This window comes from Artemia sp. Qi Xiang Cuo, chromosome 20 (genome assembly GCF_049724085.1).
Source record: "Artemia sp. Qi Xiang Cuo chromosome 20, ASM4972408v1, whole genome shotgun sequence".
Lineage (NCBI taxonomy): Eukaryota > Metazoa > Arthropoda > Branchiopoda > Anostraca > Artemiidae > Artemia > Artemia sp. Qi Xiang Cuo.
The window spans coordinates 36,283,114-36,306,876 of NC_142813.1; the positions used below are offsets into that span (position 1 = coordinate 36,283,114).

A 23,763-nucleotide genomic window follows, 5' to 3' on the forward strand; every position below is an offset into this window, starting at 1 on the left:
AAAAGTACATTAAATATTTAATGTTTTGTTTTTTACTTATATTTTCAACAAAAAATAGTTTTATTTCTTTCTTCTGTAAACCTGAACTCTTTACATCGTAAATATCATATATCGTAATCTCTTGCTCATTTCATCTTCTTTCTCTTTCACAATTTATTTATCCTTATTTATTTATTTTTAAGTTATTGCGAAACTATAAGAATATGCTATTTTTACATGTTTGTTGTTTCAGAACTTAAATAATTGCTTTCACAAAAATCAAAACTTTGATTTAGTTAGTAGCACTTGATTCTTCCCCTAGGAAACATCAAACAGTGTTGCATCTATCTCTTCATATCTCCTCTCACTTTCTGCAATTTAGTGTAGCTAATGTTTGTATTTAATTTCTTTTGACTGACTAAGTGATATTATGTTTAAATCTCTATAATTACAGAAAACTTTTTATATAAAGGTACTAAGAAAATGTAGTAGAAACAACTCATATCTTCCACTTTTCTATCCCCAGGTGTACGAAAAAAGGTAGAACGAAAGAAATGCAGAAAATAAAAAGAAGAAACCATAAAAGAAGAAAAAATAAAAAAAGAAACAGAAAATAAAATAAGAAAAAAGATAAAAAGGAGGATAATTTTCAGCCAGTAAGATAAATTTAAAAAAAAAAAACAGATATTTCAGCAAAGACCCTTTACTAAGCCTTCTTCAACGCTTAAATATTAAATATAGTCAGCTTTATCTTTTATACTATGCGTATATATATTTTTAGAATTGAAGATGGATTAGCAGAGGTCTTTGCCAAAATTTCTTCTTTGCTCGTTTACTTTAGTTGCGAAAAATGATCCTCATTTTGTTTTGTGTTTTTTTTTTCGATCTTTATTTTTTCATCCGTGATGTAATATCCAGCTTTGTCACATAACTTATCTTAAGTTTTTCTTAATGTTTTTGTTTAATTTAAAATGTTAAATTGTTACATTATTAATGTGCGCTTGTTAAATTATGCCAATTTGTTATCACTAAAATATAATTCCTGATTACTCCTGGAATATTATTTTTCTATATATTTTTTTGTTCTAATTTTGTTTAGATCCATATCGTGTCGCCTGATTCTACAGATGGCTGCTGCAGCGACTTAGACTTTCAGATAATGGGTTCACTTCTTGAAAATGAGCGCCTTGCCCCACAACTAAATTTAAATTTGACATTAGTCTGGAATCGTGTGGATTTGGCTCGTCAAAAGGTGCTTAAGTCTCATCATAATTGGACGAATTCTGCCCTGCATGAAACGATGATGGATGCCTTGGCTCAGAACCGCGTGGATTTTGTAAGACTACTTCTAGAAAAAGGTGTCAATATGTCTCAGTTTCTAACAATCCCGAGATTAGAAGAGCTATATAATAGCGTAAGTAATTTAGGACCTTAACTTAAACTTTGACTTTATTTTTTATTCCTCAAATGCTAGGTTGTTTTTAATGTCTATGCTCCCTGTGAAATATTCGTCAGTTTCATCAACTTCAATAATTTGAAATCTATCCTTTCATCGAGCCAAGACTATGAACTCACTTTGACCTTTTTTTTTAAGAGAAGGATTTAAAGTTGCTTAAAAGGAAGAATGTTTTCTTATTTTTTTATATTTGAACCTGTAAAAATTGCAAGGAAAATTCCAAAAGTGTAATTTTGTAAATGGATAAAGCTCAATCTAAGCTATCTAATAATAGCAAAAATGTCTTTTTACGTTAAAACATTAAAATTGTAGGAGTGCAGAAATATAGCATAGGGAAACCATGCACACTGAGAATAAACCCTAACCGACTGTAAATATATATTGATCTGAAGATGCCCCAAAACATTCTGTGCTGGATGTCTCCCCCTAAAAAATATATGCAAACGATTTAGTAGCTTGAAGCTCCTTTGACGAGGGAATTTACTCATAGGACCTTCAGTAATTGACGCCATTAAAGACGGAAAATTTTATTCTTAGCAAGGTTTGAAGAGACTTAAGTTAGGGTCTGATCTAAAAACTACCACTAGTAAGAAGCCACTGCAGTACCAAGCCACCTGAGGCCAACACAGCTGCGCATACTTCTTCTCCACCACAATCTATTCAAAGCTCTGTTCGATCTATTATAGATTGAAGTAAAGCTTCTCTCTTTACTTTTTCCCCTGAACTTCCAATGTTATTTAAGCTCTCCCGTATGACCTGTTTCCACCCGATTTGGCGACGACCAGCTTTTATTTTTGCCGCTGATGAAAAGACCAACCTTTGGCAGTCTATCATTCTTCATCTGCAAAATGTGTCCTAGATATCTCAAGCTTTTTTTCTTTGTGGTCCTAGAGAATAGGATATAAGCACGTTTTTGTACAGCTTGTTGTTTGACAAACAGTCAGTCAAACGGGTGCTCGAAACTGGGTATTGGGATATGATTACACCTTTAAAGCTACTCTGGGAGGCCCTAGTTTAGGCTCTGACTCAACTATGTCACAAATAATTATGTACAGGGTATCCCTAAAAACGTTAATAAAAGCATAGTTTGGTTTTAAGGCGTAGATATGATTTTCTGAAAGGGTAGAGCAATAATAGAATTGAAAAAAACAAAAACATTTTAAGTATTAAATTGGCTGGAACTCAATGTCAGGAGTAGAAGAAAAAGAAATACATTCAGGCTCTTTTGGCAAATATTTTAAGTTAAGGAAACATGGACCCTAGAAGAGAATATACTTTTCAGGATTTTTGAAGACAATAACTGACCTAGACTATCAACAAAATAAAATTTTTATTGAGTCAGCATTACCTATGTTGTCTAAAATTAGACCAGATTGAATTTTGTTATGACGATTGAACATTAAAAAAAATTATGTAATTTGACTCTTTTAACATGAAACAACAGTTTCATGCAACAACAGTTGCATGTCGTCTTTTAACATTCTCGTGTAGCAACAGTTTGATGTATAAAAACACAAGTATATCGTTTTAAAAATGAAAAGTTTCTTAAAAGTAATTATTTTGTAAAAAGTAATTATTTCGCAAAACTAAAAATTTAATTTTTAGAGTTTTGGTTGCTATTGCCAAAATATTGACAAAAGTTTTTGTTTCTATTTTTACTAGAAATTTCTATTTAGAAGTTTCTATTTACTAAAAGTTTTTACTAGCCGTCATGTTTTTGGTCTTTGTTGAAAAATATGTTCCTTGACGAACCTTTATTACCGTGAATGATTGGGAACAACAAATTGTTGTATTTTCAGAATAGGAGTTTAAAATCTCCGCAATGGGTATAGCTGATTATGTAGCGTTTGATTTATTCTAAGCAGATTGCTTGTCTAGAAACTTTTAGTGGATAGTTTTTTGGTCCAAGTTAGATCACGCTGTCTGACATGGGAGAGAAAGGTATTATGCTGGTACCGTCGACGTAATTTCTGATTTTCGTGTTGACAAAAACTCGGCTGATTTTAAGAAAAACAACTATCTTCAAGAATAAACCGACTGTTTTTAAGAAAAATCTACTGTTTCCAAGTAAAAAATTGACTGTTTTCACGAAAAATAGCGGCACTGCAGTTTGAATCGACTACTTTTTAACGACTGGCCGACAATATTCGGGGGAGGGGACGCCCCGCCTCCCACCTAGTCGTTATGGCCCGGGATGTAATCAGGTAAGAAATGGTTTATTGAGCCAAAAAGTACTGGCCTATCCTAGGGGGTGGGCGGCTTCTATGATCTGTTTTCTGTTTACCAAAATGCGTGTTTTAACTAGTTGCCAGTTCGTTACTTCATCATTTCAAAATTCGAATTCATCATATGGTGTCAACGAGAGGTGTATTTCTTACCGAAAGTTTTGAAAGCCCGATTCTCACTAGAAGAGATCATAAAAATCAGGATGATGAAACAGCTAAGAAATAGAATTTTTTTCGAAATTAGCAATTTCCTTGTTAGCACTTGTCGACTATGTCCAGCCTTTCTACTCTCCGACGCGGCTGGCTGGACGCAAAATATCTGATAACTGAATATGCCTCTGTGAAAGTGAAGAACAAGACCAAAGGTTCTATGGGATCCCAAAAAACAACATTGGGTTTTGTCTCCGCTAGATCCAGTCTTCGCCAGACTCCTTGAACATTTTTACTCTTAAAGATCTAGAGACAGATTAAGGCCAAATGGCTAATCCTCTGAGGAAACCAAGTTCAGATTTGGATTCAGCATGTTTGTTCACCTTTATAAGTCATATCTATTTTGACGATACCGATCGAAACGATCCTGCCTTCTGCCAATTTTCCTGTTTCGCTGAAATTCCGGAGCTACTTGCCTGGCGAAAAATTGAAGCTCAGAAACGAATTTAGCGTATCTCCTTACCCATATTTCCAACATCTAACTTCAAATAAAAAATATACGTATAACAAATTATCCGGTTTCAGCCGGATTCATGACGAAATATATGTCCGGCTAAAAAACGATTGTCATATACGGTTTCAGCATGCCCTCTTACCCCGAAATCGAACATCTTATCAACTTCAAATAAAACTTTTACACTTAACAAACTTTCCGGTTTTGGCCGGATTCTGGGCGAACAACTTGTCCGGCGAGAAGATGGTTTTCATTGCCGTGTTCAGCATGTTTTCTTACCCCATGATTGACTATCTCATTAGCTGTTTAAAAATATTTTGTCTGCCCCTTAATTTGAATCCCCACCCCTAAGTGTAGGGCTACAGAGCCCATCTACGAACTCGACCTTTCCCTTGACCCAAAGGATCCTCCCACCGAGTTTCATCAAAATATCTCATTCCCTTCGAGAGTTATCGTGCTTAGGCTACAGACGGACAACTTTTGCAATGTCATAGGTATCCCTCCACTTACGTTTTGGGATCCCGACAAGCAAAACAAAAGAAGTCCAAAACGGATGATAGTTGAACAGGCATCCAAAATGAACAAGACCAAAGGTTTCTGTGGAATCCCAAAATTTAATCTGTGATCCAAACAGTTAGCTCTTGTAGGTATCCGTTCTTCGCTGGACTCCCTAAAGTTGAACTGAAAAGCATATTTTTGTATGTGTATTTTAAGTGTATACAATGCAATATCAGATTGTGTTAAGAGGAGTTTTTGACATTTTACTGTTATCTCTAGCATGATGTTCAGAATATTTAAGGCCCTGCCCACAGCACTAAGTTCTACTATGACGCAGAAACTTTGAACCCCAATACAAACTCGGCTTTTCAGTGGCCCAATCAAATGAGCTTGGTTAACACTGTTCAGTGCGTGAACACCTATTTGTCGTACATCGTTTTCGTCAAGCGTGCAACACAGTTACTAGCTGTAGAGGTACACCAAATCTGACAGAGAATATGTATGGAATTTTATTAATCGCGAATATATTCAAGTAATGCATACAACGGTTTTTCGGACCTTCTTGGCAAGGGTCCTCGTCAGGCTGTCAAACTTCATGATCAACCTTAGGGAAGGATACTTTCTCTGAAGAGGATCGTTACTACCGTATCCATTTAATTCGTTGCTTGAATGTGTGTGTCCAAGTCAGCCAGGGCCCAAGTCATAGCGACGAAGTTACGCATTTTCATTGGGTCTTTCAGCCCTTTTCGGTCAAACAATTTTACTATTCAGATTTTGAAACATAATTTTCATCGAGTGGTGTTTGTTGTTGTGTGTTCTATTTTGTCCTCTATCTATTTCTTCCTTTTGATTAATCCACTATCTTAAACCTATAGAGTGGGTCATAAATGTTATTAATATATGACAATAGTTGCATTTTTGCAGATACCATGGTATTCGATAAACGGTCTAAAGTCGTTTCTGCAGCTTCCGTAGTATCCGATACCACGGTCAAAAGGCGTTTTTGCAGTTGTCATGGCATCTGGCCAGCTCCCACGGGAACTAATATTCAGAAATCACGGTCTTGCCGTGGTAACTGCTCGTGGTATCTGAAAAGTCATCTCATTTTCATCAAATTTTGTCAAATGGGCGAGAAAGAACTTCAGCACTTAGTTATGTAATTGGATATCAGTTTTTCTTTTGGGATGACTTTTGAAAAGTGCAATTTCGGCAATATAATAGTCGTTTTTGCAGTGGACCGTATATCACATATCACGGTAACTGCAGAACGACTAGCTGCAGATCCGCAGTTACCATGGTAACAGGGGTATCAACAAAAACACAACATATGAGTGTTTACGTCATATCTACTGTGATTCGACGTCATATCTGCTTTGACGAAACTGATAAAAACTTCCTGAATTACATCTGCCAAATTTCCGACTTCAGGCGGATTTCCGACGAAGGATTTATCCAGAAAGAACAAAGGGTTCTCAGCAGGCTGGCGCTGGAAGAAATTAAACTGATGCAGGTTCGCTTCTTCCACTAGCAAGTCAATCCATGAAAGAAAGGACATAATAGCTAAATATTTCTCTTGTTTATAGACCAAACGTGTTAAAACATAATGGCAGAAGTGATAGATATCGATCAGGAATATGAGGACGGTGATAAAGACTCGGACGATAGTGAACCCTCCAACAAAAAACCGAGGATCACAAAGAAATGGGCAGACCAAAGATACAAGACCGAGTGGGAAAGAGGCATGACGAAGTGAACTATCTTCCCAACGAAAATGTCTATATTGGCTACAATGGGTACGATTTCCTTGTGGGGCTCGAAACGAGAGAAGTTACCAGTGGCCGTTTTGTAGCGGAAAGTCTCCGATTCGTCGCTCCGCAAGGGATTTCTACGTTGAAGCTGTTCAACAAATTCTTGACCGTTTTCTATTCTCTGAAAAGATCTACGACCTGGTACACTTGCTTACCCCAAGCTCTAGTTATGAACTGAAAGTTCCCAGTCTTCGTTAGTTCTTCGACTACTACGATTCTGCGCTTTGGAATAAAGCAAAGCTAGAGCAGGAATGGCGGTCTATACCGAGTGTAGCTCTACCTGGTACTGTCAATCTCCCTGACGTAGATGACATGGACATTGTCGTTTACTGGCGCCACATCTTGCAAACGAAGTCACCAAATGGTAGTCGGATGTTCTCAAATGTCGGGAAAATGGTTCAGTACTTTTTCTCACCCCCTTTCTCAAACGTTATTGCCGAGCTTCACTTCAGTTTGCTCAAGGAAGTGAAAACTGATAAGCGAAATCGACTGAGTGCAGTGACTCTTTCGGCAACACCGAATACCAAGTGTGGCCTTAAGTGCAATTCTAAAGGAGGGCTTGACTCGGGTAAGTCAATGCTAAAGCTAGAACCCGGACTAGTCAAGTGTGTACTCAAGGTGAAGGCTAGTGCCTCTTCTCGTGACTGCAACGTTTTGAACCAAAGCATTGTGTATGGTCTGGCCAAAGATATTGTTTGTGACACACGTGACCAGTCTGATTCCGATTAATCTTGTCTGTTTGTCTTGTATTATTTATCTGAAATTAATCTTGCCTGTTTGTCTTGTATTATTTATCTGAATTTTCCTTCTTGAAGCTTTTAATATTGATTTTCATTAAACATTTATCGAAAAAGGTTGAGATACGAGAATCTAGTTACCCATTACTTTTTCAATTGGATAGGCTTGAAGACCCAAGGGAAAATCGCTTTTAATTTCTTCACTATTAACTTCATATTCATACGGTTTTCCCACCGTGGACTTTCCCTGGTGTGGTACCTCTGCACTTTTACTTCTGTTGCGTGCTTGACGAAAATGATGAACGACAAATGTGTGTTCACGGACTGAGCTGACCATGCTTACCTTTGACCGTTGAAAAGAAGGATAGAAAGCAGGTTTTTTCTCCAATTTATGACAGATCTTCACCACACTTTAGTTGACACTGAATCAACATTCATATTAAAGCGAGATTTTTCACCCATTCTTTCTCGAAACTACAAAACACAACTTTTCCAAGAATTTCGGGCATGCCACGGTTTTTACCGTATTTTGGTTGAAGGATACCGCGGAAATGCCGCTTTTTGACGAGGCCGGCGCCGCGGAGCGGTACCGGTCGAGTGGCAACACTGACCAGACTAGACAAGAGAAAAATCGATAAATAAAGATGCTATTGCACTTTATCACGTCTATAGCTAGCGCGTCTATAGGTTTCTTTAAGGAAATATGTCGGTCCTGAATTATTTTTTTCATATTTTAGAGTTCGTGTAACAATTGAATGGGATATAAATCATCGCAATATTTTACTTTTATTGATACTTATTTTTGTTTTCGAGGAATGGTGATGAAGATAAGGGGAAAAGGAAAATTTGGGATTCAATGTCCTTGTGCTTACCGCCAACTCCCCTCTCTACTTTATCTTCATAAAAATAGTATGTTATGCGTTACTTCCTGTTACACGAATGTCTGTCAACAAAATTACCGGAAATCGTTTATTTTTTACGGGGAAAGAATACTTCATGAAAAGTATTCGACAAGTACTGTTTTCTCAGAAAGTACATCTTTGATAAAAAAAATAGTATTAAAATAGTACTTTGGTACTCCCCGTGGCAACCTTGAGTAGATGCCTTTAAAAATAAGTAGAAAGTAAGTAGATAAGTAGATTTGATATTTGGAAGTAGAAAAGTCCAAAAATAAGTATTCTACTGCCAAAATAAGTAGAAGTGGAAACACCGAGCCCAAGATGACAGTTTTTATCTTTAAGAAACAGATCATCCGGGATGACGGTTGAAGCCCGAAGGCCGATATCGATAAGAAAAAAAGGGGAAAAAATGGCGGCGTATTAGTGACGCCGCCGCCGTATGTATCAGTATCATTGATTTTCTATATATTTGCACATTAGGGGGGTGGGGGTAACTTTATTTCTGATATAAATGAGAGGTAAGTTTGAACTTTTCCCCCACCCCCTTAATCTGCAAATATATACCCTGAATTGGTATATATAGGGGTGGGGGCTAAAATTCATTTCCAACAAAAATGATTATTATATTCGAAAAAAGCATAAAAAAGGCATCGAGTGGTATATTCACTTTAGTCGTAATTCAATAAAATGATTTGATAAATATTTGCCGACTTACGAATAAAGTAAACCCCCCTAATGTGCAAATATATACCCTGAATTGGGTATATATAGGGGTGGGGGTAAAATTCATTTCTGACCAAAATGATTATTATATTTGTAAAGAGCATTAAAAAAAGGCATCAAGAGGTATATTTACTTTATTCGTAAGTCACACATAGAGACAGAGATAATATGAATAACAAAGATATTTTCATCCTATTTTGTTTTTTTTCATACTTAACAAGTAGCGGAAGATCTAATAACTATGTCTTTGAGGATAACTTACCCCCCCCCCCCACAGTCCCCATTGGAAGGACTGCAAGCTATGAACTTTTTTTCATTATTTACATACAGTAGGCTACCGGTTATTGGGAAGTATACTGACAGTTTTCGGGGGAGGGGTTACATGGGAGGATCTTTCCACGGAAGAATCATTCGTGGGAGAAGGGAATTTTCCTTGGAGGAAACAGGTTTATACAAATTTCAACTTTACAGGGCGGGATTCAGAGCTTTGATGCTTCTAGGCCCAAGCGTTTTTGCCGCTCAGTATTCATACCAAGAGGGGGGGCAATATACGCATTATATATTATTTTGTAAGTAGGACTATCCATCTTCAAAGCCAACTGATAAAGTCTTCCTCCTTGTTTTTTTTCGTGTGAAGGTGTCTGCCTTCCGTCAATAGTGAGCAAGGATAATGAGTGTCAATCTGTCGTGACTGATTGAAGATACTAAATATTTCTTCGCCCGGCGAAGGGTGGAGAAGGATGTTTCTCCTGTGCAGTTTGTGGCAGGCACACAAAGAACTATTCTTAAGTCAATGCCAATGTTTGGATAGCTGTCAGCTGCATGAAAATGTCACAAAACTTTGCTAACATCAGTTAGAGTCATGCTTTTTTTCTTCATCAGTATTTTGTACCAAGAAGGGTTTCAAATGTAAGGATTCATCTGTCATCATAGGCTCAAGATCATCGGGGTAAAAACTCAATAGCTCATTTGCATGCTTCGTGATTTCTGAGGCATGATTTGTGCGGCAGTGGAGTTCACTTGGCACTTTGACAAATCACATCAGTCAAGTTTTTGTTAAGAAAAAAAAAATCCATCTGTGATAATTTATTGCGCTTCCTAGCAGTGATCACCCCTAGACTCTCAGTTTTCAAACTTTCTACTGTGCTTTTTTATCGCTGTAGTTTTTGTTCTTTTCAAGTCTCTCATAATCTATATTTTATGTTGTGATTTTGTTGCGATATACTTTTTTACTAATAAGAATTAGAATATATCCTGTTCCATTCGTAACTCCTCTGTATTTTATAGATTTGTTGAAAAGAACTGAAAAAAGTAATCCAGACCACGCTCTTTTGGAAGAAGCGCTTGCAGCTATAAAAAAGGTTAACTCATATTTAAATGAAGATAAGAGAAAGACGGATGGTCAAGTTGTCCTATTTGAAGTTGTTTGTTTTATTCAAAATTGCCCGGTGAGTATTGAATAGTCTTGACTAGTAGTAAACTCTAACATGAGTTCCCCTTTTTTCTTCTTCTTCTTCGGTTACATAGTTTTTCAGAAGAACAGAAATCTCATTTCAAAGTAAATCTTTAAATTACCATGGACATGGTAATGAAACATTGTTTGCCCTCTTGACACCTCCTAGGTGTCATTGTACCCTCCCAAGAAGTTCTGATTTACCTTAAATCATTCCTTGGGACTTCGTCCCACCCTATTCGAGGGTGACCTGCTTAGGAAACAGTTTATCTGCTGCCAAGAAAAACACAGATTTTCGGTTGAATCTCATACGGTTGCATAGATTTGATTAAAAATTTATGTCAGTGCCAAGTTTATGAGATCCAGTGGGTGGATTAAATCATACCTTTGCGACAGTGTTTCCATTCGACATTGTCCAGAAAGAAGTAAGCAAGCCCAAAAAATAAGTAGATTGGAAGTAGAAACAGTTTCAAATATAAGTAGAAAATAAATAGTTTATTCATAAATTGTTTGAAGAATTTGGATAAGAAATTAGACTTTTCGAGGCTCACATAAGGCTTTTCTCTGATAAACAACTTTAATAGTACAACCAGCACAAAAATAGAAAGAAACAATATAAGAAGAAATACTTATTAGCTAAGCCAAATGCGATTAGACCAAAAAATATTTCAAACCCTTCCGGCTGTAAAGGCGGAGTTCACTTAAAAACAATGCTTCATATTTCAAATCTAAAGGGGAAACAGTCATCTACTTAAGCATTCTGAAGCTGTTAAATCAGATTTAACCCGGACTCAAACGCTTTTTAAGCGAATCGTCAACGACCATGTGGCTGTAACCGCCTTTTCATTTTAGTCCGCACTTCGTTTGAAGGGTAGTGCAAAGGGTGACACTGGCTAGCCGATTGCGCTTTTCTGTCTTGATAGATTTTAAGAGACCAAAGAGTCTTTCTACTACAACATTTGAAAATGGCAATCAGAAGAAAAATTTGAGAACTTTCAAAACATTTTCGAAGTTCTTGCGTCCAGTAAGCGTTTTACACTTGCGAAATGTTTCCAGAACACAACTGGGTTAACACTTTCGCAGTCCATGTCATATGGGGGTCAAACTAAAGCCAATTCTGAAAAAAGGTTGCAGGGTTTTAACTTCTCCTAAAAGAGCAAAGACGGATTCACAAACTCAACAAACTTGTATATTTCACCTTCAAACGTGAATCTTTTCTGAATTTGTGTTACTGCTTCTTTGTAGAATTCTCTGGGCTTGCTTTTGACTTTTTCGCTGCTTTCTGCGAAATGGGGATCAGAAATAAAATCCGAAAGGCAGCTTTTGGCGTTCAAACCAAGATTCACCTGATCAAGCCTAAGGTAATTGTCTTCGCTGACCACGTCTACATCCTTGAGGTTTTACTTGGTTCCAAAGGTAGGAAGCAGCAAGGAAATTCATGTAGAATGCCTTCGCTACAGATTCTACTTGTTTTGCAACTTGAAAAAAAGGCACCTCACTCTGGAAAAGTGTATTTTAATTCATTGAGTATTCCTAGAGCATATTCTACACTCTATCAGTACATTCTGATAGGGATTTCTTAGCGTCGATAAATTGTTACCATGCGACGGGTCTTCGACTGCTAATAACGTCCAAGAAAGTGTCAAGGCATTCCATTACTTCATCAGGCCTATTACAGTTTGTTTAAAAGAGAGCCATCGTGTAGGATAGAGAGCAAAGAACTTTCTTTCAGGAACTTGGGTTAATATTTGAAATTGCTTTTATGCATGTATTCGCTTGGCACTGTGCCTAAAATGGGAAGTTACAGTTCGAAAAAAATCCTCAAGTCCTTTCGGTGGCTTTTTGCAGGCATATGCAACACACAAATAGGAAAGATGGCACGAGCACTTCACTATCACAGCCCAAGGATACTTGGCTGTGATGAGCGTTGACAAAATGTGGCAACAGCCCATCATAGAGTTAGTTGTGTCTGCACAAAAGCAGACTCAGCTCCGTAAATGCCCGCCATCTTATTCCAGCGCTAGCAAACATTGGCTTAGTTTGTCAAATAAGGTCTTCCCTGAAGTGTGGCCCAAGTGCCTGACGCACCACGTTTGTCACTTTCTGTTTGCCCAGAGCAAGCCTACTCAGTAGGTCTGGCCCTAGTGGTGACTTTGCTAACTTTGTGAAGTCGTTGCATAGGCTCTAAAGCAAATCAAACTCCACTAGAAAGCTTTCAATTTTGCTTTCAATCTCCGACAAACGATCACCTCACTCTGGAAAAGTGTATTTTAATTCATTGAGTATTCCTAGAGCATATTCTACACTCTATCAGTACATTCTGATAGGGATTTCTTAGCGTCGATAAATTGTTACCATGCGACGGGTCTTTGACTGCTAATAACGTCCAAGAAAGTGTCAAGGCATTCCATTACTTCATCAGGCCTATTACAGTTTGTTTAAAAGAGAGCCATCGTGTAGGATAGAGAGCAAAGAACTTTCTTTCAGGAACTTGGGTTAATATTTGAAATTGCTTTTATGCATGTATTCGCTTGGCACTGTGCCTAAAATGGGAAGTTACAGTTCGAAAAAAATCCTCAAGTCCTTTCGGTGGCTTTTTGCAGGCATATGCAGCACACAAATAGGAAAGATGGCACGAGCACTTCAATATCACAACTCAAGGATACTTGGTTGTGATGAGCGTTGTCAAATGTGGCAACAGCCCATCATAGAGTTAGTTGTGTCTGCACAAAAGCAGACTCAGCTCCGTAAATGCCCGCCATCTTATTCCAGCGCTAGCAAACATTGGCTTAGTTTGTCAAATAAGGTCTTCCCTGAAGTGTGGCCCAAGTGCCTGACGCACCACGTTTGTCACTTTCTGTTTGCCCAGAGCAAGCCTACTCAGTAGGTCTGGCCCTAGTGGTGACTTTGCTAACTTTGTGAAGTCGTTGCATAGGCTCTAAAGCAAATCAAACTCCACTAGAAAGCTTTCAATTTTGCTTCCAATCTCCGACAAACGATCTTCAATTGATTTGTCCTGGAAGTGAGATCTTGCACATAACATAGTTTGTGCTGAGATCCAGGCTGTCTAACTAGCAAGGTGTGCTGACATTGTGACATGCTTCCGCAAGGCTGCCTTACCCTGAGATCATCTCAAGTCTTTCTTGCAGCAAATATAGTGTGCCATATCTGAAACCAACATACCAGCATTATTTCTAGCTTGTCTAATCCAACTGATGAATTTTGTACTGCTCTCCCAATGCTTTCAGTAATTCTGATCATACTTCTTGCTCTTTGGCTTTGATCTAACTGAGTTTTTCAAGCTTTTTAAATTATTCTTTGAGTCCATGCAGTACTCACTGCTATCAACTGAAGAATATTCCATGCTTCGTCTCTTAATAAAAAAAAGAAAGTTAAAACTAACAGAAGAAGTACATTTTCAAAAGTTTTGAACATACGATTACTGACATACATTGATTATCTGTCAATTTTTTTTTTATATTTTTACACAAAGAATTATAGTTTATTTGAACTCACTCCAGTATTTATTTTAATTTTGTCCCTTAAATGTTCCTTAAAGGTGTGCTCTAGGAATTTAGCCAAATTTGAATAAATTAGTAAATCTTTAAAGCCGTCTTTACCAGGTCAGCAGAGATATGCTAATTTTTTTAAGAGTCCAGTTTAAATTCGATGGACTTAAGGAATTTTAAGTTAAAAAACCAATAAACTTGAGTTAGAAGTAGGTGAATGACATTAAATAATAAAAAATCTGGAAACAATTTCTTGACGAGAGGCTGCCCACTTGGTATGTTGGTATAAAATGAGTTGCTGGTGCTGGCTAGTACCGGGCCAGGATTTACAGCTGGTGATGCATGAAATTCTGTGATACAGCAATTTTTTGCGAAGTTATGCTGGTATTAAGACTATATGAACAGATTCTCCTTTAAGGAACAAGGATACGTGTATTTTCCCTTTGAGTCCAGTACTCATATGTAGGCTACCCCATCCCCTTTTTCCTTTGTTCTCTCCTATTTTAATTGCTGCTTTTACCTCATTTTCACCTCATTTTTTCTGCTTTTAAGAGTTTGTATTAGTTTTAGTGTGTTTTTGAAGCTTATTTTTATTTTATTTATGAAGGTGATTGGACTGGAAGAGTCCTTGGATGATGAGATTGGTTCAGTGTCATCTTTGGACAAAGGAACTTCAGAAAGGAATCATCCACCTAGTCGTTTTTTAACCACAGATATTCCTGAAAGGAGCTGCGATCATTCAGACTTCTTGTAAGCCTTTTTTCTTTCTCCTTATCTTATCCATTTAAATATAAAAAAAGATATAAAGTTGCATTTTCGTTTACTCAATATTTATAGGTGTCCACGGTAAGGTGAGAGTGTCAAAGAACGGATTTCTTCCCTTAGATAGATCCAAAGAAAAAAACCAAACTTGAGAATATTGCACTTATGACAACATAATATGGCTTTAGCTGGAATCATGTCGAAATACCTTTAATATTAGTACCACAATAGTTATAGGGTAGAAAGCAAAAAAAAAGTATAGAGGGCTTTAGGTTTTTGTTGGGAACCATAAATGGTGGCGGTGGCGTCCATGTATTTTACCAGCAACCCCTTCGTATAGAAGGGAGGGTGATAGAAACTTCGGAGAAAATAAGTCGATTGGAACTGGAAATTGCAAGTTATAATTTTTTTTTAAAATAAACAAAAATTTGAGGGTAATTAGCACTATTCACTTCTCAACAATGATTCAAATTAAAAAAAAATAATTGTCCAAGTATAATTAAAAGGGTCAATAAACACGACTTCAGAGACGACAACCCCCACCGCCACTGAGACAGGTTGTAAATAGTTTAACTTTTTCAGTTTCCACTTATAGTTTCGATTATTCTAAGGAGGTAGATATTGGGAAAAGGTGGATGTTGGGAAAAAGGAATGATATGTAAGTAAGTTCTCATATCCCCTCTACCCAAAATCAAATAAAAATTGAAAAGATAATTTGGGAATAGTTTCACTTTTGGTTTGATCTCTTTCTCGTATATTTTGTAGCTTTTAAGGGTATTTGGATGTTACACCTTCAGAGTATTTCCTTCAAAGTATTTCTAATTATCGTCCAAGTACACATTTGATGACAAATATTTCACTTTAAATTTAGATATTAAAAATAATGCAGCATATTGTATAATTTAATTTTTCAGGTACTGGTTGCTTCAGGAACCAGGGACAATCAAATAAATGATAAATCATGTTCAAAATGTAATTGATTAACATATTCATATCTAAATAACTCTATATATAATATATAATGATTAAATTTGGACAGTAAAAACTATATTAAAAACCGTAGATACTTGACAACATTTCATACCTCAAAACTCAATCACAAAACACACCTCAATAAATTTGCTTTTTCTTATCACGTGTGTGAATTACTTGATGGGCATTGGAGTACTTGAGAGAATTCCTTCTAACGAATACCACGTTTGAAGGGTTTCTCACCTGTATGTAGTTGTTTATGCTCACTTGATAAAAGCATTTTTTACACACATCACATCTAAACGGTATTTCCCCTGTGTGCGTTCTTTGGTGTTCAATCAAATTGCCGTAATCAGAAAAGCATTTGTAACATATATCATGGTTTTTCACCGGTATGTAGTTTTTATGCTTGTTTCAATGGTGAGATCGAGAAAAGCATTTGTTACATGCATCATATTGAAAGGGTTTTTCGCCTGTATGTACTTTCTGGTGTTTGATCAAATTGTCGTATTCCGAAAAGCATTTGTTACATACATCATGGTTTTTCATCTATATGTAGTTTTTTATGCTTGTTCAAATGGTGAGATAAAGAAAAGCATTTATTACACACATCACATTTAAACAGTTCTTCACCTGTATGTACTTTCTGGTGGTTAATCAAATGGTTTGATTGGGAAAAGCCTGAAAATTAAAAGTTAGCAAAAGAACAAAATTAGATTATTGATGATCTGGAATCAATTTTGATATCAATAGATGTACCAAAAAAGTTAGCTTATTGTGCTGATTCCATATATATAATATTTTTCAAGTATAGTGTTATCCATTAGTGGACCAGAAAATTTGCCAAATTTTTGAAAAAGGTAAAAAACACCCCATAAAAGTCAAAGAATTTTAATGGAAATCACGCCATCAGATTCAGCGTATCAGAGAAATCCACTGTACAGGTTCCAAGCTCCTATCTATAAAAATGACATTTTATAGTGTTTGTCAGAAGAAGCATCACGGATTTGTGTTTATTTGTTGTTGATGCTTTTTTCACGGGTCATCATATCGAACCAATTGTACTAGAATTTGGCAAGAGGGCTCGTTCAAACGAATGTCCTTTTTAAGTGACCCAAAAATTGGAGGACAACTAGCCCCTGTCCCACACCCTTTTTTCCTGAAAGTCGTCTGATCAAAATTTTGAGATAGCCATTTTGTTCAGTATTATTGAAGGGTACAATAGATATGTCTTTGGAGATGACATGACCCCTCAGAACCACCAGAGGAAGGGCCGCAAGTTATGAAATTTGCCCATTGTTTACATATAGTATTTGTTATAGGGAAGTATACCAACATTTTCCAAGGGAGGAAGGAGATCTTCTGGTGGTGGATTTTCTATGAAGAGAATTTCCCATTGGGATGGAAGTTTCTGGGGGTGAACTTTTCAGGGGAAATTTTACATGGGGAGAATTTACCAGAATTTGTATACATAATGTTTGTTATTTGTCTTTTTTCTCGTTGTTCATCCCATTGTACATGTAGAGACACTATGATGGAACTCTCAGGGGAAAGTTTTCAGGGGAGTGGAAATTCTCTTGGGATCTTTTTTTTGGGGGGGGGGAGGGATTTTCCACGGGGGAAATTTCCATGGGTGAATTATCACCAGGAAAAATTCTCAAGAGAAATTTTCTGGTGGATAAAATTACCAGGGTTGGGGGAGTATTTTCCAAACAGGAATATTCTCCAATGACCTTAAAAGGGATCAGAAACTAAATGAATACAAGTCTTTCTTCAAATGAAGTATGTTAAGGAGTATTTTTCAGGCAGAATAGTAAGCAAAAAATTTTCTGGGAAGGATTCGCAGCATAAATGGAATTGTCTGGGAGTAATTTCCCGGTGGAAGAATTTTACGTGGAAGGAATTTTTCGTGGGGAAATTTTCCACAGAGGGGGTGGATTTCCTGGGATTATCTGAAAAATGATCAGAAATAAATATAAAACTAGTTTTTTCTACCGAAAGGAAGGAGTGACATTGAAACTTAAAACGTACAGAAGTTATTCCGTATATGACGGGGGCTACTCCCTCCTCAATACCCCCCACTCTACGCTAATATTCAACTTTTTGTCCAATTTCTTTTAAGAACGTTTCTTGAAACACAAGGGCCGTGCCACCCTTGCAGTTAGCTCCCTCCAACCTTGGTGAAGAAGGGTGTAGCCACCCCCTCCACACCCGTATTCTTTTCCCTAGATGCATCCAACTCAAATTTTGAGATAGAAATTTTGTTAAAAATGGTCCAAAGAACATATAACAATGCTCTGAGCGTTTACACAACTCATAAGAGCCCTGGGACAAGGGTTGTAAGTTATGCCCCTGGGACACATAAGGTTTTATGGAATGGGTAGTCGTATAAACTTCACATGGGGCTCATTTGATTGAAGTTTAGTGCCTTTTATAAGAGTCAAAAGTGATTTGAGGGCATTCTCCTCCCCCCCCCCGCCTATCAATTCTGAAAACCAGCATCCAATCAGAATTTATAGACATCTATTTTGTTCAGCATTGTTCAAAGGTCCAATAATTATACCTTTGGGGCTGTCACCCCCCTGATTGAAGGGTAACCCAGCTTACCTAGCGCTCCGCAACGTCGCTTGACTCCTGGATTGTACCTTATGACATGCGGAAGAAATACTCTGATTGGCAAAAAGCTACCAAAAGAAGTGAAAATACTGACCCTCATGCTGACCATACCAGTCAAGCGGAACTATCATAGGAAGATGAGCCTTAAGCCCCAACAAGTAGTTTTTTACTGTTTACATGTTTTATGATTTTTGTGCTTTCACACTAGTTCATTTTTTATGGCTGAACTAAATGAATCTTTTTCGTTTTCATTATATTCGATGTTATATATCTTTGATACCTATGTTATAATATCTTATTTTAAGATAATTTCTTATAATTTTTATAGCCTATACTTTTCAAATAATATTTACCTATGTTTGGTCTATCTGATCGATTATTCTTCTTATGACTAAAACTGAATATATACTATATAAGATCTAAATGCTGTATAGCGTCTGATCTGTTTTTCTCTAACCTGTCCTGTAATGTATTAATGTAATTGAAATGAGCGTCTTCAGCATCACCAGACAAGACAAGAGAAAAATCGATAAATAAAGATGCTATTGCTAGCTTAGTATGTTATGCGTTACTTCCTGTTGCACGAATGTTTGTCAACAAAATTACCGGAAATTATTTATTTTCTACGGGGAAAGAATACTTCTTGAAAAGTATTCGAAAAGTACTGTTTTCTCAGAAAGTACATCTTTGATAAAAATCAGTATTAAAATAGTACTTTGGTACTCCCAGTGGCAACCTTGAGTAGATCCCTTCAAAAATAAGTAGAAAGTAAGTAGATAAGTAGATTTAATATTTGGAAGTAGAAAAGTTCAAGAATAAGTATTCTACTGCCAAAATAAGTAGAAGTGGAAACACCGAGCCCAAGATGACAGTTTTTATCTTTAAGAAACAGATCATCCGGGATGACGGTTGAAGCCCGAAGGTTGATATCGATAAGAAAAAAAACAGAGAAAAATGGCGGCGTATTAGTGACGCTTCCGCCGTAAGCATCAGCGGCGGCGTCAGCGCGCTAATGAGAGCTTGGCGGCGCGCCGCTGTTTCTTTTACCCCGGCGCGCCGCCACTTTTCGGCGCGGCTTTGGGGACTAGCACAAGGGTTGCAACAAGAGTGACGAATGGCAAAATGCCGGGAAATATATAATTTGGGCTATATATTTCCACATTAAGGGGTTGGGGGTAAAGTATAGTGGAGCTGCAGTCGAAATGTGATAGCTAAAATTATTCTGGGTATAAAACAGTTTGTAGTAACAAACTGTAAGTAAGGCGCGATTTGGCTCAATAGTAACCAAAATTCTAAGAAACCGAGCCTTGATAATAATAGATACATCAAAAAATCAAATTTTGATGCTTATTTAAAATATATAAAATTCATCAAGTTAAATGTTACCCCAGTTAAGAGTAGGCAAAGTTTTACGATTTTTTTAGAAAGGGGGAAAACACCCTCAAAATATCAGGTGTAATGAAAATCACACCATCAGATTCAGTATATCACAGAGACCGATAGTTGAGGTATCAATGCCATAAGAAAAAACAGATGCGTGTTTTTTTTTTTGTTTTTTTTTCTTTCGAGGTGATCTTATTGAACCAGTAATGCTAGAATACCGAGAGAGGGCTCATTAGATAGAAAATCAAAAGTTCTAGAGGCTTTTTTAAGTGAAGAAAAATATTGGAGAACACCTAGCCCCCCTCCCTTGCTCCTTTTTCTCCAAAGTCACCCGATCAAGACTTTGAAGTACCCCTTTTCCTCCTCTTGGTCGAAAGATCGGTACTTGTTTAGAATACGGGCAACAGGTGAGAAAGACCGCATCGAAATCTCAAATATGATACATGAAAAACAGGTTTTCGCTGCCTAGTGAGCTATTGCTCACTCCGCGACTAAGATTTAAACTTTAGTTTTTTGGGGTTGAAGGGGCAAAAAAAGTACCTAGTTAAGTTTACGTATTTAATATATGCTAAGCTTTACCCCCCCCCCTATTGTGCAAATACATAGCCCAAATTTGTTTCTGAACTATATTATGTTCATCCTATTCAAAGGTATTTTTTTTTTCATTCATATTATTGACTTACGAATAAAGTAAACATACCACTCGATGCCTTTTTTTATGCTCTTTTCAAATATAATAATCATTTTTGTTGGAAATGAATTTTTTCTCCCCCCACCCCACCCCTATATATACCAACTCAGGGTATACATTAGCATATTAGGGGATGGGATGAAAATTTTTCGTTATTCATATTATTGACTTACGGGTAAATATTTACCAAATCATAGTATTAAGTTACGACTAAAGTGAATATACTACTATCGAGGGGTATATTCACTTTAGTCTTAACTCAATAATATGATTTGGTAAATATTTACCGACTTACGAATAAAGTAAACCCCCTAATGTGCAAATATATACCCTGAACTTGGTATATATAGGGGTGGGGGTAAAATTCATTTCTGACAAAAATGATTATTATATTTGGAAAGAGCATAAAAAAGGCATCGAGAGGTATATTTACTTTATTCATAAGTCAATAATATGAATAACGAAAAATTTACGATATTTTCATCCTAGTTTGTTTTGTTTCATACTTAACAAGTAGCGGAAGATCTAATAACTATGTCTTTGAGGATGACTTGACCCTCCTCCCCACAGTCCCAATGGGAAAGACTGCAAGCTATGAACTTTGTCCATTGTTTAGATACAGTAGGCTACTGGTTATTGGGAAGTATACTGACAGTTTTCGGGGGAGGGGTCACATGGGAGGATCTTTCCACGGAAGAATTATTCGTGGGAGAAGGGAATTTTCCTTAGGGGAAACAGGTATATACAAATTTCAACTTTACAGGTCCGAATTCAAAGCTTTGATGCTTCTAGGCCCAAGCATTTTTGCCGCTCAGTATTCATACCAAAGGGAGGGGGGGTCAATATTCCTTAAGAAAATAATCTTTATGATAACAATTTGAGAATCAAATATTAGTACGTTGGGGTATTAAATAAATTAAATAAACCAACAAGGCATTGGAAATAGGTTTAATCTATTGGTAGATAGCAACACATTACATGTACGCATTATACATTATTTTGCAAGTAGGACTATTCATCTTCAATGTCAACTGATAAAGTTTTCCTCCTTGCTTTTTTTCGTGTGAAGGTGTCTGCCTTCCGTCAATAGTGAGCATAGATAATGATGTCAATCTGTCGTGACTGATTGAAGATACTACATATTTCTTCGCCCGGCGAAGGGCGAAGAAGGATCTTTCTCCTTTGCAGTTTGTGGCAGGCAGACTAAGAACCATTCTTAAGGCAATGTCAATGTTTGGATAGCTGTCACCTGCATGAAAATGTCACAAAACTTTGCTAACATCAGTTAGAGTCATGCTTTTTTTTCTTCATCAGTATTTTGTACCAAGAAGGGTTTCAAATGTAAGGATTCATCTGTCATCATAGGCTCAAGATCATCGGGGTAAAAACTCAATAGCTCATTTGCATGCTTCGTGATTTCTGAGGCATGATTTGTGCGGCAGTGGAGTTCACTTGGCACTTTGACAAATCACATCAGTCAAGTTTTTGTTAAGAAAAAAAAAATCAATCTGTGATAATTTATTGCGCTTCCTAGCATTGATCACCCCTAGACTCTCAGTTTTCAAACTTTCTACTGTGCTATTTATCGCTGTAGTTTTTGTTCTTTTCAAGTCTCTCATAATCTATATTTTATGTTGTGATTTTGTTGCGATATACTTTTTTACTAATAAGAATTAGAATATATCCTGTTCCATTCGTAACTCCTCTGTATTTTATAGATTTGTTGAAAAGAACTGGAAAAAGTAATCCAGACCACGCTCTTTTGGAAGAAGCGCTTGCAGCTATAAAAAAGGTTAACTCATATTTAAATGAAGATAAGAGAAAGACGGATGGTCAAGTTGCCCTATTTGAAGTTGTTAATTTTATTGAAAATTGCCCGGTGAGTATTGAATAGTCTTGACTAGTAGTAAACTCTAACATGAGTTCCGCTTTTTCTTCTTCTTCTTCTTCGGTTACATAGTTTTTCAGAAGAAAAGAAATCTCATTTCAAAGTAAATCTTTAAATTACCATGGACATGGTAATGAAACATTGTTTGCCCTCTTGACACCTCCTAGGTGTCATTGTACCCTCCCAAGAAGTTCTGATTTACCTTAAATCATTCCTTGAGACTTCGTCCCACCCTATTCGAGGGTGACCTGCTTAGGAAACAGTTTATCTGCTGCCAAGAAAAACACAGATTTTCGGTTGAATCTCATACGGTTGCATAGATTTGATTAAAAATTTATGTCAGTGCCAAGTTTATGAGATCCAGTGGGTGGATTAAATCATACCTTTGCGACAGTGTTTCCATTCGACATTGTCCAGAAAGAAGTAAGCAAGCCCAAAAAATAAGTACATTGGAAGTAGAAACAGTTTCAAATATAAGTAGAAAATAAATAGTTTATTCATAAATTGTTTGAAGAATTTGGATAAGAAGTTAGACTTTTCGAGGCTCACATAAGGCTTTTCTCTGATAAACAACTTTAATAGTAAAACCAGCACAAAAATAGAAAGAAACAATATCAGAAGAAATACTTATTAGCTAAGCCAAATGCGATTAGACCATAAAATAAAAGTTCAAAATAGGGATAAAATCCTTTTTAATAGACAGTGTATAATAAATTTCACAAAAAATACCAGATATTTCGGTCACATGTGCAGCGACCGTCATCAGTAGTAAAACTAAACTAAAAAAATTTAAAACAAAAGTTCATATAAGAAATAAAATAAAACTACATATTGTTTAAATCTCTAATTCTTTTCAAAGCAAATGCGGAACCTAACCTCTTTGACCTTCATGGAATTGGTTTATTAGTGTTCAATGATCTAACACTTGGACAGAGGTCAACTACATTTGGTGAACTGAACTCAACTCTGTCAGATTTTAATAAATTATCATAGATATAGTTCAACCCAAATTCACCTGTATCCCGATTCAAAGCAATATTCTTGAATAAGATTTTCTTTATTTCAAGCGTTTCACGAAAATTTTGCTTTAAAACCCCGATCCCTAGAAATCAAAGAGACATTCTCAAACAAAATAAAATGGTCTGGAAAATTAAAAATAAGTTCTGAAAGGGCTGAAGTAAAATCTTCAGACTTAGAATCTTGCTTTAAAGCCGAAGAAATATAATCTTTATGTTGTAATAATCTCATTTCCAAACTCTTGTTAGTACGTCCCACATATGAGCTTCCGAAAGTACATGGGATCTGATAAAACCCACTTTGTTGCCCCAATGGGTAGTTTTCTAAATTCTGGGAAGGATCTAACTTCATTGGAACAAAAAAGTGGGGTCACATTTAACCCGGATTCAAACACTTTTTAAGCGAATCGTCAACGACCATGTGGCTGTAACCGCCTTTTCATTTTATTCCGCACTTCGTTTGAAGGGTAGTGCATAGGGTGAC

At 36.6% G+C, this 23,763-nt stretch overlaps 1 protein-coding gene across 4 annotated transcripts in view; it reads left to right on the forward strand.

Annotated features, from left to right (window-relative positions):
* Positions 1–1,098: 1,098 nt before the first annotated feature.
* The window catches only part of LOC148940154 (poly(A) RNA polymerase GLD2-B-like), a 610,602-nt gene continuing 587,937 nt past the window's right edge, over positions 1,099–23,763 (forward strand). For 3 of the 4 annotated variants that reach the window (XM_089105760.1, XM_089105757.1, XM_089105754.1), the window contains exons 1-4: positions 1,099–1,393; positions 10,277–10,437; positions 14,559–14,701; positions 22,094–22,254. The gene's annotated coding sequence lies outside the window, so the exon portion shown is untranslated. The remainder of the gene's footprint in view (positions 1,394–10,276; positions 10,438–14,558; positions 14,702–22,093; positions 22,255–23,763) is intronic. The other variant, XM_089105755.1, reaches the window with a different exon arrangement.